General features: G+C 48.5%; 1 protein-coding gene across 1 annotated transcript in view; it reads left to right on the top strand.

Moving 5' to 3' along the window:
- SCARA5 (scavenger receptor class A member 5) overlaps positions 1-18150 on the top strand; it is a 120315-nt gene that overhangs the window by 9468 nt on the left and 92697 nt on the right. The window lies entirely within an intron of this gene.

Raw genomic sequence — 18150 nt, 5'->3', positions numbered from 1 at the left:
CACGCTCACGGCGTCATCCGGCGGCCGCAAATGGGAGGCTCGCGGAGGTAATGAGTTACACATGCTCAGGGCTGCGCCCCGCGCCTGCAGCCAGGCTGCTTGCTGAGTGTAGGGCCCGAGGCCCCCGCTCCGGCGTTCCTTCCCCATAAAATTCAATTATTCTCCTCGGGGAACCCCCTCATCTGCCTTCTCATCAATCAGATTGCCCTGGTTCATCTGGGCGCAGCTCAGGGCTGCCGGGCAGCCGCCCAAGGTCAGGGGTGGGTTTCCTGGGCGGGTCTGGCTGGGGCCTCTTTGCGGAGGGTCACCGCCCTCTACAGGTTGGAGAATCAGGCACTGGAGCGGGAGGAGAGCCGAGGTGTTAAGGGGTGCGGCACCGTGGTGCTCTCGGGGGTGTGTCCAAGAGCACAGAGCAAAGCGCTGCTCCATCCACCTGTGGTCGTGGTCACCGGGTGGCCAGGCTGGGTCCTGGGTCTCTCTTGCCCAATGGGCTGCCCCTCTGTAAGATGGGGAACAGCCTGGGGAGGTGACAAGAGCCTGGACATTGAAGTTTGGCTGGTCTGGGCTCGGTGCAAGGGTGTCTTGTGTTTGCCCCCCCTCCCCCATTCCCACAGGCTACCATTCACCCCACTCTCTGCCTCGCTGGGTTGGCCATTGGGGAGCGGCCCTGACAGGAGGTAGAAGTATGGAAGACAGGGAGGGTCGAATATTTATTCTCCCAGGTCCTGCCTTAAGGGGTCATCTTGGGCTGCCTGTGTCCCTCCACCCAAGGTCACAGCCCCTTATAAGCCATCCTCTCCACATGGTTTTTTCCTTCCAGGTTCCAGCAACTGTTCCCCTCCTTAACCCTGGGGGCTGGGGTGGTCACATCCAGATGGCACCACTCTAGCCTTGGTGGGCATTTCACACCCTGGCCACACTTTGCCCATATTCCTTGATTAAATCCTGTAAAGTGTCTTATTTTGACTGGCCCATCTGTTTCCCTGGGGCCTTGACTTTCTAATCCTCAGTGTCCCCATCTACAAAATGGGAATAATGTTACCTTACAAGAGCCATGGGAGAATCAGGTGACATAACCAACGTAAAGCACCTTGTGCACAGTAGACTCTAGATACACATTTCACTTCCCTGCCCTTTGGGGAGTCCCTTGTAAATCCTGGGGAAGTGAGGAAGAAGGAGAGCAAAAGAGGAGGAGGTCAGGAGCAACTGCGGTCCCCCCAGGGTCTCCCAGGAAACACCCGCATCACTTCTCAGGGTATCTTAAGGCTGGTTCTTACCTTCTGCTAAAGAAAGCAGAGTTTTGGTTAGTGGGCTCCCTTGTGAAGCCTAGATTTTCGGGGAAATCAAACAAAGTCTTTTAGTCCTTGTCCCCAGATAGTAGAATCTGTAAGAAATGTTCTAGATCCCGAGGGCTGCTTGTTCTGGGGCATGTGTGAGTCTGTCCATTCCCTACCCTGATCAGAAGCAGGAGGCTCCGAAGGGCCTTCCTGAGGTTTGCCACCAGAAGAATCAAGAGATGAGTTTCTTTTTTTTTTTTTTTTTTTTAGATTTTATTTATTTATTTGACAGAGAGAGACACAGCGAGAGAGGGAACACAAGCAGGGGGAGTGGGAGAGGGAGAAGCAGGCCTCCCGCGGAGCAGGGAGCCCGATGTGGGGCTCGATCCCAGGACCCTGAGATCATGACCTGAGCTGAAGGCAGATGCTTAACGACTGAGCCACCCAGGCGCCCCAAGGGATGAGTTTCATTGTCCCTGGGTGGAGGCTGGTGTCTTGTGGAGGGAAGAGTGAGAGGAGCCCAGAGGCCCCAAGGGCTCCTTCCGACATAAGGGGGCACAAAAGGAGCTTCTGCTCCTTCCTTCATCCAAGCCCCCAGCCCCTTAACCACGGCATGTTTCATGTGGCATTACTCTAGGGAGTGAGGGCAGTGAGGATGGCTCTGAGGGGAATGGCGCTGACCTGTCCCCTGGCCTGGCACACTCTGGAGTGGGGGTGCTGGGAGGAGGTCTGTGGGGTCAGCAGCACCACACGTGGGAAGGGAGCTGCAGGACATGCCCTGAGTGGAGGGGCGCTGAGTCAGGGCATGGCTGTTCCTCATCACATCACCCACTTCTCCCCACCCAGGGACCCTGCTCAGGTGGTTCTTGGCCTTCATTCCCTTGCTCATTCATTCATTCATTCACTCATTTTTTCATCCTCATCTTTCAATAAGAAAGGTGATTTGCAGGCCCCCTACAGGGGCTTTGCACTAGCTATGTGCAGGGAGAGGTGCCAGGAGGCATGAGACATGGCCCTGCCCTCTGTCATTTCACTGTCACTGTGGTTAGCCTGTCCCCTGCTCTCCCCACGGTAGACCAGCACAACATCGATCCACATGCAAAGTTTACTTACCTAGAGGTGATCTGGTGGGAAAGACACTCAGGGTTTGGACCACACGGTTGGTGCAGAGCACATATAGCCTTGCTCGCCCCAGGTACCTAATCCAAACTTAACATCCTTAATGATCTTGTCTTCTCCATTGCGGGGCTGGCATTGCATGGTGGTGAAACCATGCACTGGAGCCAGACAGGCTGGATTCCAACTCCAGCGCTGCTGCGTGCTGGCTGGGAAGCCCCGAACCCCTCCTTAGCCTCAGCTTCCCCTCCTCTAGACAATGAGCTAATAGCCCCCGACTCAGGGTTATTGTAAGGGTTGCCTGAGTTATTCCACATCAAGTCCTTTTAACAGTGCCCGATATATACCGAGCACTCCATCCATGTTTGATCTTAGGAGAAGTTTGGTTGCATCCCTCTGTTTGTCTGCTTCCACCCTGGGGCCTGCCCAAGGCACCCTGCTTCCTCCACATTCTCTGTTCTCAGTCTCTAGGACGGTGAGCTTCATTCCCACCTCGTTCCCAAGTTTATCTGGTGTTGATTCCTGGTGTCAGACAATAAACAGCATGATTGCTGCCCCCTGAGTCTAGAAGCCCCGGCTTCTCTCTGTCTCTTTCCCAGGCCTTTGGCCTGGCCTTCTTGGTCCTTGTCAGCCCCTCCATTCACACTGTGCTGCAGCTGTGTGCACTTGAGTCCCTCTGGACCATAAGCCCCTCAAGTGCAGATGCTGTCTGCCTTAAATTCATCTTAATATTCCCAACACCTAGCACTGTGTCTTCCGTATGGCAGGTACCATTGCTTGTTGAATGAGTGCAACATACTCTTGTTCACCAAATCCATAAGTACCAGGTGAAGGAATGCTTAAAGAGGTGAGTTTAAGACAAAAGCAACAGTGACTTCTTTCATCCTAAGATGGCAGGTTTTATGGTGCTGCTGGTGCATGCAGAAATAAAAGGTCATGGTTCCTGCCCTCAAGGGACTTAAAGTCCCCTGAAGACACAGACAGGTAGACCAGTCCTGCGTTATAATTTGATTCATGCTCTAATGGAATTGGGTGCAAAGTATAGATAGAGGAGAGAAGGAGCCCTAAGTCTGCCTTGGGGAGGAAGGAAGGCATCCTGCAGGACTAGCCGCGAGAGTGAACTATGGAAGGGCAGATAGCAGTGTGCCTGCTAGAAAGGGCACAGAAGGCTTTCCCAGTCAAGGGAGGTAGCCCAGAGCTCGGGCTGTGGAGGGACAGTGGGAGGAGGCCCTGAACGTTCACTTTTTGAGCTCTGCTAGGCCAGGCACTGCTCTAAGCGTTTGACAAGTGTGAGCTCATCTGATCCTTACATCAACCAGTGAAATGAGTCCTGTTATTAGAGCCAAGTGATATCTGAGGAAACCAAGGCTCAGAGACCTGGTAACGCCTGAGCTCACAGTTAGGAGGGAACGGTGTCTTTGTTCAGTGGAGCTGCTATGGCAATACCACAGACTGGGTGGCCTATAAACGACAGACATTTGTTTCTCACAGTTCTGGAGGTGAGAGGTCCAAGTTCAAGGCAGATTCCGTGTCTGGTGAAGACCCTCTTAGCTGGCCTCTTCATAGATGGCCATCCTCTATTGTCCTAACATAGTGGAAGGGGAGAGGGAGCTATCTGTGCTCTCTTCTATGAGAGCACGGATCCCATTCGTGACTCTACCCTCATGACCTGATCACCTCCCACAGGCCTTACCTCCAATTATCATCACGTTGGCTGCGACATATTAATTTGGGGGGGATACAGACATTCAATATATAGTGATTGGAGTCAGGATTAACTGACTCTACAGCCCACATTCTTAATTATATTGAAGCTAAAGCCAAGTCATGGGAGGTCTTCTGTAGCGTCCATAGGAATTTGGGTCTCCAGAGGCGATAGGAAGCCAGCAAAGGGTTTCAAAGTAGTGAAAGGATAAGGTCTGATTTCCATTTTAAGATGGTCACTCTAGCTGTAGTAGGACATTCGATTTTCCAGCAATTACCTCTGCTGAGCCATTTCAGTGGAGTGGGAGAGAAGCCAGAGTGCAGTGGATTAAGTCTGTCTTGAAAGAGAGGGTGAAGACCCAATGCAAACTCTGCTTTCGAGGACGGGAGGAGGCTAAATGGAGTGGGTTCAGAACAGAACAGGAGGAGAAGAATTGGATGCAGTGGGTACCTATGATTCTTTCAAGAAGTTCTGCTGTTCAAGAGGACAGAGAAATGGAGGGGAATGGAGGTCAAGAAAGATGTTTATTTTAAGATGGAAGAAAGAGTATGGTTTATGCTGATGGAGTGATACTGTGCAGAGGGAAACACTGGCTAAGTAGACGTGCTGGAATTACGTCCTTGAGTAAGTACGAGAAGGAATCTGATGTGAGTCAGGGGTGTTGGCTCAGGCAAGAGCACAGATGGTTAGACTCCAGTGACAAAAGGGAAGGCAAAGTGCTAGGGCCTGGACCCAGGTCAGTGGTTACAGTATGGGGGGAGTTTAAGGAAAGCTCTCTTCTTTTTTTTTTTTTTTAAAGATTTTATTTATTTATTTGACAGAGAGAGACACAGCAAGAGAGGGAACATAAGCAGGGGGAGTGGGATAGGGAGAAGCAGACTCCCCGCTGAGCAGGGAGCCCGATGCGGGGCTCGATCCCGGGACCCTGGGATCACGACCTGAGCCGAAGGCAGACGCTCAACTGACTGAGCCACCCAGGTGCCCCTAAGGAAAGCTCTCTTCTTATTGCTTCTGTTTTCTCAACTGGGAAAGTAAAGATGGAGGAGGAGGGATGAGACAGGTGTCCAGGGATGAGTGTGTGGTTGGCCTAGGAACAGGTAGCAAGCCTCCTGGATGGGTCTAGTGGTCATGAGCTTTAAGCCAGCCCAGCAAGCATGGTGGCATGGGTTTCCGTTTCCGGCTATGCTCAGTTATGTGGATGGAAATGCAGAGTCGCACGCAGAGTTAGCTCTAACCAGATTTAGTTTTGCCAAGTGTGAGATGCCAGAGAGGGGCAGGGGATTGAGGGTGTGTCTAGCAAGTGAGTAGCGCAAATCATGGAATGTAAATGGGACAAGGAGGGAAGGAAGGACTGAGGGGGGAGTGGAGAGATGGGGGGGTAGAGGGGTGGGGGGAGGGGGGAAGGGTCCAGGGTGCAGTCAGGAAGTACCAGAGTCAGAGTTCTTGAGGGAGCCCCCCTCAGGAAGACGGGAGAGGTGGTAATTACCTCGGACACTTGAAATGGGGATTAAGAAAGGGTTTCAATTATTGATAAAACCAATAGAAATGGAATGTGAGCCACATCTGCAATTTTAAACTTTCTAGTAGCCACACAAATAGGTGGAGACACAGATGAAACTCATTTAGGTATGGTAATATATTTTATTTGCTCTAACATATCCAAAATATTATCATTTTGATATGTAATCACTATAAAAAAATGATTGAAGTATTTCTATTTTTTTTTCCATGCTGAGCCTTCACAATCCAGTGTGTATTTTGCATTTTAAGCCCAGCTCAGTTTGGCCCACATTTCAAGTGCGTCAGGGCGGAGGTTGAAATCAAGAGAGGAAAGGAGGTCAGGAGGAGTTTGAAATGGAGACTGAGAGAGAGCGAGAGTGAGCACAGAGAGGGGAAGGGTGAGCAGATGTCCCTTAGCAACGAGAAGTGTGCAGTTGCGATGTGAGAGTCCAAGATGGGGAGGAGAGAAGAGAGAGAGAACGTTCTGGAAATAGCAGCGAGGAGCAAAGAAAAATACCTACTGCACCCTTAGTCCAGTTGTATGAGAAGGGGAGGGAGAAAGCCACACTTGGGAAGGCAAGGGAAACAGGTTTCAATGAAAACAAAAAGAAGAAAGTGGAAGAAATATTCAGAGTAGAGGTTGACAAAATTAGAGATTTTTTTTAGATGACCGGCTGGGAGGTCCAAGGGCTGCACCGTGGGAAGGTTTCAGTAACTGGGCAGGGAAATGGTCAAAGGAGGATAAACAAGGCTGTTTGGGGATTTTTGTGGGTGATGGGGAGTCCTGAGCGTTCTGGGGCTTCTGTGGGGCTGCTGGAAGCCAAGACCCAGGACTCAGTGAGACTGGTCATGCTGGTTTCAGGGCAGAAATGGATGGTGAGGCTGTGTTTGTAGGAGGGGTGTTGCCAGGAGCACACAGAGTCCTAGGGCAACCTCTCTGCCCACCAGGGTGGTGTGTGGGCAGGGGTGGGGGGGCCTTGTCCTGCAGCATCAGGAGCTCTGGAGTTCATTTTGGCTCTTATGGAGGCAAGGAAGTCAGGGGAGGCCAGGGGACGTGGCGGGGCCCGTAGCAGGATGGTGAGAAGTGATCATAACAGAGTGATCATATGGGGTCTCCCCTTGGGTGGGCACGTGGTACAGGCAGGCACTTGTGCTCGGGGCCTCAGTATATGTCTCCATTCAGCTTCAGTATATATTATTATCCCCAGTTTGTGGATGAGAAGGTGAAGTCTTTGGTGAGGTCAGTTGCCCAAGGTCACCCAGCCAGTCAGAGGCGGGCCCTCGATTGAAATAGGCCAGGTTGTCTGGTCCTTAAACCCCACCCCTCTGCGCAGCTCAACCCGTTCCCTCCCGCGCCAGGCCTTGGGGCCCCTGTAAGATCAAGAGCCGTGCTGGTGGCAGCGAGGGCTAGGAGTGTGGTTTCTTGGAGTTTAAGGTTTCAGAGGTGGAGACATTCTGGGTGATGACAAAGCCAGGGTGGGGCTGTGGGAATAATGGCAGTGATGCAGGAAACAGATGGAATGAATTATTCCAAGAGGTGACACTGGCAGGAAATAGATATAAATGCAAAGAGGCTTGGACAAGAGCACAGGGACAGGGTCTTAAATGACTTCAAAGGGAAGTCTGGGACATGAACCTCAGGGCAGACCTCGGGTCGGAGAAGTGCCCCGCCCTCCGCAGCACGCCTGCTCCCACTACCTCTTGGGACTTCTGGCCTGGAGTCTACCCTCCACGTGCAGATTCCGCCATGGGGTTTGGAAGATATAAACACAGCTGTGAGGACGGGGCCCAGCTCCACACGTGGTTGCTGGTTAACCTAAGGCTCACAGAGCTGATGGGGGCGTGTGATGGTCCCAGCCTCCGCACAGTGTCCTGAAGCCTTTGCACTCCCGGGCCTTCCCACTTCCTGCTTTCTGGCTTGAGATCCATTCAAGCCGAGAAACCCAAGATGCCCCGAGTGCCCACGCAGAAGCCTTGTCTTTAGAAAGTGCTGTTAAGAGAAGAGGCTGCTGGGAAGGGGCTGGCTGTGGGCCTCTTCCGACACCTGGGTGTGGGTTAGTTTCTATCATCCACCTGTCACCTTGGGGAGCACAAGGAATCTAACTGATGGAGGAGGGACTAGGAAAAGAGAACATACTTGAGACCCAAAGGGGGCTGATGTCAGCAATCAGATAAGGAAGGGCAGACTAAAGAGAATTACTAAGGGCAAGGGAAACTGAGGAAAAGCTTTCCCGATGAGGGCCATACACTCCAGTATGCACGAACGGTCTTGGCTTATGCCCTCTCTTTCTTTTTTTTTTTTTTTTAAAGATTTTATTTATTTATTTGAGAGAGAGAGAGAACACATGAGAGGGGGGAGGGTCAGAGGGAGAAGCAGACTCCCTGCTAAGCAGGGAGCCTGATGCGGGACTCGATCCTGGGACTCCAGGATCATGACCTGAGCCGAAGGCAGTCGCTTAACCAACTGAGCCACCCAGGCACCCTTATGCCCTCTCTTTCTGCATAGTGATTAATAGAGCACAATTCGCTCTTAAAAAGTGTCTCTGTTTGAAGGTGATCTCATGGTTTGCCCACAAGTGAAAGTGAGCTTGACCTTGTCCCCCTTGCCCAGTGAGTTGTATTTTGGCCTCTTGGTCCTCCAGTCCCCTTTGACCTCTGTATACTCTGCCAAGTGTGGGAATTCATTTCTTCCCTCCAGAGTTATGATGACCCCGCAGCTCTGACCTAAGGACATCTATTAAGATGTAAATATAACGTCTGAAGTATGTTAAGCATTTCCAGGGTGTCCAGGGGGAGTTGCTTTTAACATGTAGGCTTATATTGGGAGTCCCCGAAGGGCATTGACGGATAAAGATAAGAAGGGAGCTGTCTTGCCAGTGGTTGGATATGGACATGAGAAGAGCCTGCCCTCCTGCCTTGCAGACGCCCAGGGCCGCCTCTGGGACCTTTGGCTTGTTGAGCGTGCCCTTTCCCTGCCCTCTGCAGATGGTCCTCCTGGTAAAGGAGTTCTGGTTTGTGGTCAGGAATTAAAAAATGGTTGTTCTCACTACTCTATTTCTAGATAAGTTTTCAAAGCTCCAACGTCGTGTTTGTAGCTAGTTTAGATCCTAGATTCTAGGAGGTGACGCACCTTTTTTTTTGAGGGGCAAAATTCCATCACTGAAGGAAACCCAGAAATGGAACAGCACCTGGATACCAAGGTGAATTGAGTGGTTAGGGGATCAGTCCTACCACAAGCTCCCTGGTTGCAGTTCCTGTGTTAGGGTAAAGCTGAGATAAGGCAGACAGCCACGGGGTTCTCCTGCACACTCTCCACGTTCTCCTGCATGCTCTTGTCATCAGTCTTGGCACAGGCTAGCTGAGGGACAGAGAGCTTCGCTTTCCATGGCCAGACTAACTGGTCCATGCAGATGGAGTCCGGGAGTCGGCAGTCTTAGCCACTACATCTCGCTCAAGAAATGGTTGCCGAATGGACGAATAAACGGTCCTTAGGTTCCTTCCCCTGACTTCCCCATTATGTGCACCAGGACCCCAATCCTGGACCTCACATCTCCTCCTTGTGGCAAGGCTGAAACATCCCAGCCCTGCCACTTTTTTTTTTTTTAAAGATTTTATCAGAGAGAGAGAGAGAGAGGGAGAATGAGCGTGAGAGTGAGAGAGATCATGAGTCGGGAGAGGGTCAGAGGGAGAGAGAGAACCAGACTCCTAGCTGAGCAGGGAGCCCGATGCAGGGCTCTATCCCAGCACCCTGGGATCATGATCTGAGCTGAAGGCAGACGCTTAACAGACTGAGCCACCCAGGCGCCCCGCAGCCCTGCCACTTTGGGTCAATGACCTAACCTTTCTGAGGCTCAGCTCTATCATCTATAAAACAGAAGTAATAATACCTGTCTTTGTGATTGTTGTTGTGCTTAGAATTAATGTTATCTAAGCACTCAGCCCAGAATAGGTGCTTGGTGGGGGAGCAGCTATTATTCTGTTGTGACTTATTGTTGGAGGTTCCAAAGCAATTTTAAAATGTAGGCTTTGGGGAGCCTGGGTGGCTCAGTCGGTTAAGCGTCTGCCTTCAGCTCAGGTTATGATCTGAGGGTCCTGGGATCAAGCCCCACGTCGGGCTCCCTGCTCAGTGGGAAGCCTGCTTTTCCCTCTCCTTCTGCCTGCCGCTCTTCCTACTTGTGCTCTCTCTCTGTCTCTCTCTGTCAAATAAATAAATAAAATCTTAAAAAAATTAAAATAAAATGTAGGCTTTATTATTATTCACGTATGGTGAGGCCAACAGGTCAGGGGAGGACTGCCATTGAACAGATGGTTTGTGGGGGACTGGATGACTCAGTCGGCTAAGCGTCCGACTCTTGATTTCAGCTCAGGATTGGGAGATGGAGCCCCACATCAGGCTCCGAGCTGAGCATGAAGTCTGCTTAAGATTCTCTCTCTCTCTCCCTCTGCCCCTCCCCATCCGCTTGCTCTCTCTCTTTAAAAAAAATTAAAAAGAAATAACTCTTTAAAAAAAAAAAGATAGTTTGTTGCTCACACCACCCCATGCCACGGGAGGGGGTTGGGTGGGTGAGGCAGTGAGCAAGCTTGGGATGCAATAGCTTGAATAATTTCAGCGGACTCTGGGACCTACGGCTGTCTCTGGTTGTCTGGTACCTGGCCCTGGGCTGAAAGGGCAGGTGGATAGTGGCCTGGAGGGAGGAAGTGGTAAAGGAGGTAGTGATCGTATGGGCTGTTGACTGGGTGGTCTGCACATGAAAGGCTTGCTTGCAGGCGAGTTTCTTTATTTGACCCATTCCTGGGAGGGGCAATCTCCAGAGTCAGCAAGGCCCCAAGATGTTTAAGTATCAAATACAGAAACCAGAAAACATGGTTATTACAAAAGCCTAAATAATGGTTTGGGGTACCCAGTAAATCTGCCTTTAGTTTATTAGCCTCATTTAACCACAGCCAGTAGATGTTAATTGAGCACCTGCTCTGTAGGCCAAGACCTGTGGGATACAGAAAGGAAGCACAGATGCTGCTCTCCGGGCGCTGGCCCTCGGCAAATCGGTATTTTTCTTCATTGATTTATGGGTACAATTCTATTCACATTATTACCTGTACCGTAATGGGCCAGTTTCCCAACAAAACTCTATGCATGATAACTGTTGCTCATTCCAGGCCTTACCAGGTGACAAAGGGTCAATGGATCTGAGGTCCATCGTCTTCACTCAGATCCACTGAACCCCTTTCTGTGTGGCTCAGCCAGCTCTGTTTTCCAGCAGAGACCACAGAGCTGGAGGCTGCTGAGCCTGTAGGCTTCACGGACACTTCCAGCTCAGTCCCGTACAGGTGGCATGGGTTGGGATCTTAGCCTTCCTCTTCCAAACCAGACACCCAGATGGCCCTCCCAACTCAACTGGGGGCGTTGGGGGAACGAGACAGGGGGTGTTAAATGTATCCATTCCTGCCCTGAGGCTGGACCAATTCACCAGACCAAGGCGACCAGGCAATGGGAGGGAGGTTCCACTGGCGACCTGGGAAGGGTAGTGACTTAAAACTGAACAGAGCCAAGCCCTGGCTCCCACATTGCAAACACATCATCAGATGATTTATTTCCTCTGACAAGGGGCCAGGAGAAGAATTGGGAATCTTTTCGAGAGGGACCGAGGACCACTCTGTAGGAGGAGTGTCTTTTTGGCCCGAATTTAGGCAGAGCCCTGAGCCCGCTGTTTGAGTGACTGCATTGACAGCATTTCTTCCAATCCATGCACTGCCATGTTTGGGCAAGAGTAGGGGTGTCTTCTACCGGCTTCTGTCTGCTTCCTGGGGACTCCATGGCCCCTCCCTTTCTCCTGGGTCCCCGTGACCTGCCAGCTCACCTTGACTGCCCTCATCTCCCCTCCCTCCTGGCTTTCTCTCTCCATTCCGCAGCCCAGCTGCAAAATAATATACACCCCAGCCAGAGTCCCTTCCTCCTGCTGAAAATAAGCACACAAGCCTTTGATTGTTTTCAAGAACTTTTATGCAGAGTAACTTGGGAAATAGATAGGGGCTGAGAAGAATAACAAATACTGCAGGGACATTACAAAATTACAAAATATCTCCAGAAGTACCAGAAGAAACTGTTCTAGATCATCACAACATCTAAACCGAATTAGCTCTGGTCATCCTGCCTTCCACCCAGCTCCCTTTCCTAGAAACGGACGTGAAAGTCCCAGACTCATCTGATCATGCAGAAGACTGTGGTCACCTTTGTGGGTCACCCTCACTGGGTCATGTGCCTCGGGGGCCCAGGTCTGTGGTGCCATCAGGCACGGGTGACTGTTGCTCCCTGTCACGCAGCAGGTGGTTCAGGACCCTCCCAGACTTAGGTCAGGTTCAAGTGCAGGTGCACAGCTCTCCCTGTCGGTGTCTCGGCCTCACACCCTCCTCTTCCCTTTACCTAAGGAAAGTAAACAGTGGTGCCCATTAAAGCCAGAAAGGAACGGCAGCTTCAAAGACAGAGGTTATTTGGGGCTGCCTATTACAATGAACAATGTGAGTGGTGAGTAACCAGAGTGAGGTTGATGAAGTCAGCCTTGGGTGGTTTTAACAAGATCCTTGGATGAGATGAGCCCCGGAGGTCCCTCCCAGCAATCAACCCTTATTTCCACCTACTATTTATGAGCTGTGGGACCAAAGAGAACAAAAGGAAAATGACTTGAGTGTTTCTTGTTGGCAAAATAGAAGTAGGTGACCGTTGAATCACTTGCATCCTGTTTTCTATGTTATTTAGAACCCGGTCCTTTGGAAAGAAGTAAATACTCATTTTTAATCAATTTGTATTTTTTTTTAATGGGAGGAAAATAAATTCAAACAGAGAACTCCCCGAATGCTCTAAACTTATGATTAAGAAATTGAAAACTTATTTTTTTCAAGGAAAGGCTAAACTGATGACGGGGATAATGCAGAGTGTTTTCCTGTGTTTCACAGTTAACACGAGACAGAGGCAGGCTTTGAAGCTACCTCTACAGAGCCCCAAACTCATGCTTTCCCCCCAATGAGTATGTGAGGAAACGGGGAATCAGAGTTGCCAAGGCTCCCACCATAGTGTGTCCCTGACACCAGGGACCATCTCCCGGGGCATTCTCAGCTCAGCTGTCGGGGTTGAGTGGCTTAGAGATAAATTTTCCTTTTCTGTTCTTTAACCCTTGCTCCCACGCACCCCCCCACCCTCAACAGACAGTACTGTAGCCCAAACTCTTTGGGGTGGGGGTGGGGGCAGAGAGACTCTCGTTCCCATGATTAAAAGGAACCCTTCACAATTTTAACCTGGGAATAATAAAGTTGTTTGGGAGAACCTCATTTGAATGTGTCTTACTAAAAAGGAATCAAAATTAAAAATCTAAACTAAGCTCTTGTAATAGTAAGGCTTTTCATGGATTTTCTAAGAATATGTCTTCACATTCTCTTTTGATATAACAAATGCCTTACTCCAGAACTGTGTATCTCTGCACCATAGATGTGTGATTTCATCTGGAATCAGAATCGGAAGGCCCGGGGGTGGGGCTCAGGCCCCAGGATGGCTAAGATGTTCCATGCATGATTTTACTACTCAGCCAGGATTAGCGTCAGTTCAACCCTCATGAACTGCTCCCACGGTTTACCTATATGGGCACTATGTGGCAATCTGACATCGTGGGTGAGCAAGGAAAGCCAAGATTTTGTTTAATTTAATTTTAAGAGCCAAATTTTGCTCAAAGATATGTTTTCACAGCCGACAGAAATGTTATCAACTATTCGCATAAGACAAATGTAAGACAGGACCTTTGCAGCAAAAATAACGCCTCACACATGTCTTCATTCCTGCAAAGAACCGTACGGTGGTTCTGCTGTGGGCTGGTTGATGGGTAGAGTGTGGTCAGTGAGACACACCTTGCCCCCAGAGGACTTTTCAGACACGTTGGCAAATAAGTGTAAATAGACGATTGTGAATAATAAGGTTAGTGCTAGTGATGTATGTAAGGTTCTGACATCATTCTTTCAGTGGCACCTAATCCCTAATGTTCTACCTTCTAGAGTATTCTTTGTTTTTTTAAGATTTATTTATTTGAGAGAGAGAGAGAGAGAAATAGCGCAAGCCGGGGGGGAGGGGCAAAGGGAGAATCCTCAAGCAGACGCCGCACTGAGCTGGGAGCCCGATGCAGGGCTCAGTCCCAGGATCCTGAGATCATGACCTGAGCCAAAATCAAGAGTCAGCCGCTTAACCAACTGAGCCACCCAGGCACCCCTAGAATATTCTTAATCTTGAACATATAAAAAGTTTGGTTTTGCTTCTCTATAAATGAAATCTCCTTCTCTATAAATGAAACCAATTTCGTCTTGCTGTTGGTCATTGTATTGTGATTTAATTACTCTCACTGGAGTCAGTGTTTCTCAGAATGGGGCTCTATACAGTACAGTCATACTCAAGAGGACTTTACATGATATACAGGTATAAATTTGTGATTCTAATAGCTAGGGATTTATTTTAATGTGTAATAGGAAGATACTAATTGTCCACTTACAGTGATATAAAATTTCCTTCTCAAATAAGTTAAGGTTCAAAAAAAAAAAAAAAATGAGCGGCAAATTAAATAATAGCCCAGAGATACTGGGCTGTGGCAAAATTGTGCAGGCTACATGCAGACAGAATGTCTGGAGGTGGGGAAACCATCTATCTCCTTCCAGCTGATCAGGAAGCCATAGGCCCCATGCTGAGATAAACAACATCTTCCAGCCTGGTACTCGAGGGCCAGCTCTGCAAGTCACTTTGCATTTATTTTTTAGTTTCTATTTTTTTCCTTGGAGCCACTGGCCTTGCTCTCCCCAAGCCCCCTTCTCTTGGTTTTTTGATCTCCTGCGAAGCCACCCTCACTTCGGGAGGCCACTGCAAGATGGAAAAACCTTTTGCTTGATACCCCTGGATCTTGGAAGAGTTTTTTGTTTGTTTGTTTTGTGTGTGTGCCATTTCCTCCCTCGATCTGGTCTTGTGTGCGACCATGTCTGCAAACAACAGCTATGTTTAATAACTAACAGCTTTGCCTGCTGCTTTGCTCATAACTGGTCTCACATGGAGGAAGAAAGTTTTTGTCTTAAAGTCACAGTTTTCAAATTTATAGTAGCTGTAAATCAGACGACGACGCTGACGGGAGCGATAGTGGATTCTAGCTCATCTAGGAAGGCCTGTCCTTCTCAGCCCTGCTGAGTGGCCGCCTTCTTCATGCACGCTCTGGGAACCACTTCCTGACACGGAGTGAATCACTTTCTCTGCCACACAACACTGTACTTGTGCCATCTCTCTATTCCATACCGGTTTCATTCACACCTGCGTAACCGATGCCTGTTGACGTGTCTTCTTCCCCTCAGATGTGAGCCTCTGAAGGGCTGCGGCCGTATTTTAATTCCTCATTCAACAAATATTCTGAATGCCTACTACATGCCGGGCACTGGGCTAGGAACTGGGAAGGTGAAGGCGAACAGGCCGACACTGTCTCTCCCTCATGCAGCTTGTTGTCTTTGCCCTTTAAGGTGTCTGTCGTAAGTGTATTAGCGATCTGTTGCTGCATAACAAGTTACCCCCAAACTTAGCAGCTTAAAACAACAAAGATTTATTATCTTCCCAGTTTCTGAGGAAGCCATGGATGTGCAAGGAAAGCCAAGATTTTGGCTACTTTTTCAGATCAAAATTATATGTTTACATATATATGTGTTTACATATAATATAATCTGGCAGGAATCTGGGAGCAGCTTAGCTTTGTCCTGGCCCATGGTCTCTCATGAGACTGCTGGCAAGATCTTGACCAGAGTGTGGTTATCTGGAGGCTTGATATGGCTGGTGGATCTGCTCCCAGGCTCACTCACATGGCTGTAGGCTAAAGGCCTTAGTTCCTTACCAAGCAGCCTCTTCATAGGGTCCCCCTCCCCAGCTTCCCCCCAAATGGATGTTCCAAGAGAGAGAAAGTGAGTAAGGAGAAGCCAGTGTGTCTTTTGTGTAATCTCAGAAGTGACACGCTATCACTTCTATGGATCACACCAACCAAATCCTGGTGCAGTGCAGAAGGAGACTACATAAGGGGGCAGGGATCATCGGGGGCCATCTTGAAGGCTGGCTACCACAGTAGGGCAATTGATAGTGGGTGGTCAGTAAATGCCTGGGAAAGTTTTTACCCCAATAAGCCATAAGTCAACACTTCTACTTTTTTTAAATAGACTTTATTTTTCATAGTGGTTTTAGGTTTACAGCAAAATTAAGTGGGAAGTACAGAGCATTCCCATATACTCCCTGCCTCCCCACATGCACAGCCTCCCTCAATAGCAACATCCCCCCCCAGCGTGGTACATTTGTTAGAATCGATGAACTTACATTAACACATCACTATCACCCCAAGTCCGTAGTCTACATTAGGATTCACCCTTGGTGTTATGTATTCAGTGGGTTTAGACAAACATACAATGATATGTGTCCATAATTATAGTATAATATGGAGTAGTTTCACCACCCTAAAAATCCTGTCTGCTCCTCCTAGTCATCCCTCCTCCCCTCTAACCCCTGCCTTTTCCAGAATGTCATGTGGAGTCATAAAGCATGTAGCCTTTTCAGGTTGGCTTCTTTCACTTAGTAATATGCATGTAAACGTCCTCCATGTTTTTTCATTTCTTTTCTTTTCTTCTTCTTCTTCTTTTCTTTCTTTCTTTTCTTTTTCTTTTTTTTTTTTTTTTTTTTACAAGTAAGTGAACATACTTTTTGCCTTGGTTTTACTGACTGTATCATTTTGGAGTGTTTTTAATCTTCCACTAAGCCTAAATAATTTGAATGGTTTACCCAGCTAACATGCTGCTGCCACATTAAATTAGAAAGTAAGTAAATGTGTTTTAAGCAGACTTAGTAACTTGTCTTTCCCCTAAATTGTCTTTTGTTCCCTTATAATCACATTCTCTAGCTATCTTGCCAGGATCATTCATGACCTGCTTGTCTAATGCATTTGTGGAAAACCTCTGTTTGAAATTTTTATATGTTCTATTGAAGGCAGATTTTGTTTAATGTACAAAGCTGAGTCTTGCTAAAAAAATGAAGCTCTCTAAGAAGAAGGCCTGTGTTGTGCGTTAGTTGATGAAGCGACCTGTCACCAGTGGGTGCTGGCTGTTAAACAGAAGCCTCAGATAAAGGGGAAGGGAAGTATTCTTTCTTGTTGGGAAAAAAATAGGGCTTTATCATTGCAGTTTGCCCCAACAAAGGCAATGAAGGAAGAGCCCAAGATTGGTTTGGGATAAACATCAGGATAATGGCATTTCAGCATGGGCATCTTCTGACCCTTCTAGGCAGTTAGGTGACCACTGTCATCAGGAGCACTGTCACCATCTCAAGAGGAAGCAGGGCATAGAGCAGGAGAGCTAGGACAACCGTCAGGATAACAAGAACTCGTATTTGTGTAGTATCCAATGCTGTGCCTACCATTTGGACTCTAGGAAAATAGCCTTGTCTCTACTAAGTTGCAACCAGGGAGCCAGCAGCTCTCATGAGAACAACAACAAAAAAAGGTGAAATGCAACAAGAAGGCTTCAGATTCTATTGTGTACAAAGGATAGAACATCCTGGAAAAGGAGACTCAGGGGAAGTTAAAAAGATGTACTCTGCTCAAGTCTTAATGGAAAAGCAGGTTAACTTTTCAAAATTTGCGAACAGTTGAGGGTTGATGAGAATGGTGTTTGACTTTGTATTTCTTTAACAACTCGCTCCAAATTGTACCCGATGTTTTATGGAATCATTATGTAATAGTTCTACTTAGCTGTTTTAGCAGCAGTATTTTCAGTGAAATGGAGTAAATGAGTGGGAAAATGTCTTCACTCAACACTACCTCTGGGGAGCCAGGACACCAATGTGGTCACCCATCCTCTCCCTCCCGGTAACCAAACCTCCCAAAGGCCCCAGAGGTGGTCATGGTACCTGAGAGGTAATGAGTAGCCCCTGAAGCACCTCGCTTGCAAACCCGAAGTTGCCAAGGAATTACAAACATCATGCCATCTTTAAAAACATTTCGGAGGGGCACCTGGGTGCCTCAGTCAGTTAAGTATCTGCCTTCAGCTCAGGTCATGATCCCACAGTCCTGGGATCGAGTCCCACATCGGGCTCCTTGCTCAGGAGGGAGTCTGCTTCTCCCTCCCTCCCCTTTCCTCATGCTCTCTGTCTCTCTTTCTCAGATAAATAAATAAAATCTTCGAAAAAAAATTGTAAAAATTTAAAAATAAATAATTAAAAAAAAACATTTTGGAATATCAGTTATTTCAACCTTTTTCTGCTCCCACATCTTCCTCCACGTCTAGCACACTTCAGTTAGTTAGCAACATTGTCCCTCACAGGAGAGGGAGAATAAGCATAATAGGGGCATGCATGTTTTGAAAAAAATGCCCTTTACTGATTCCTACCTGCCCTGCTGGGAGTCAGGGCAGGACAGCATCTCTTCTTTCCACTGTCAGTTGACATAGCAGATGGAGGTTAGTGGCTTCCCAGCTTCTGCACAGGCCATCCAAGAAGGTTGCCTTGAAGGAGGAGTC

Source organism: Phoca vitulina, unplaced genomic scaffold (assembly GCF_004348235.1).
Source record: "Phoca vitulina isolate PV1807 unplaced genomic scaffold, GSC_HSeal_1.0 scaffold53, whole genome shotgun sequence".
NCBI classification, from domain to species: Eukaryota; Metazoa; Chordata; class Mammalia; order Carnivora; family Phocidae; genus Phoca; species Phoca vitulina.
Note: the sequence above shows the minus strand (reverse complement) of the source record. Positions and strands in the feature narration are given on the sequence as shown.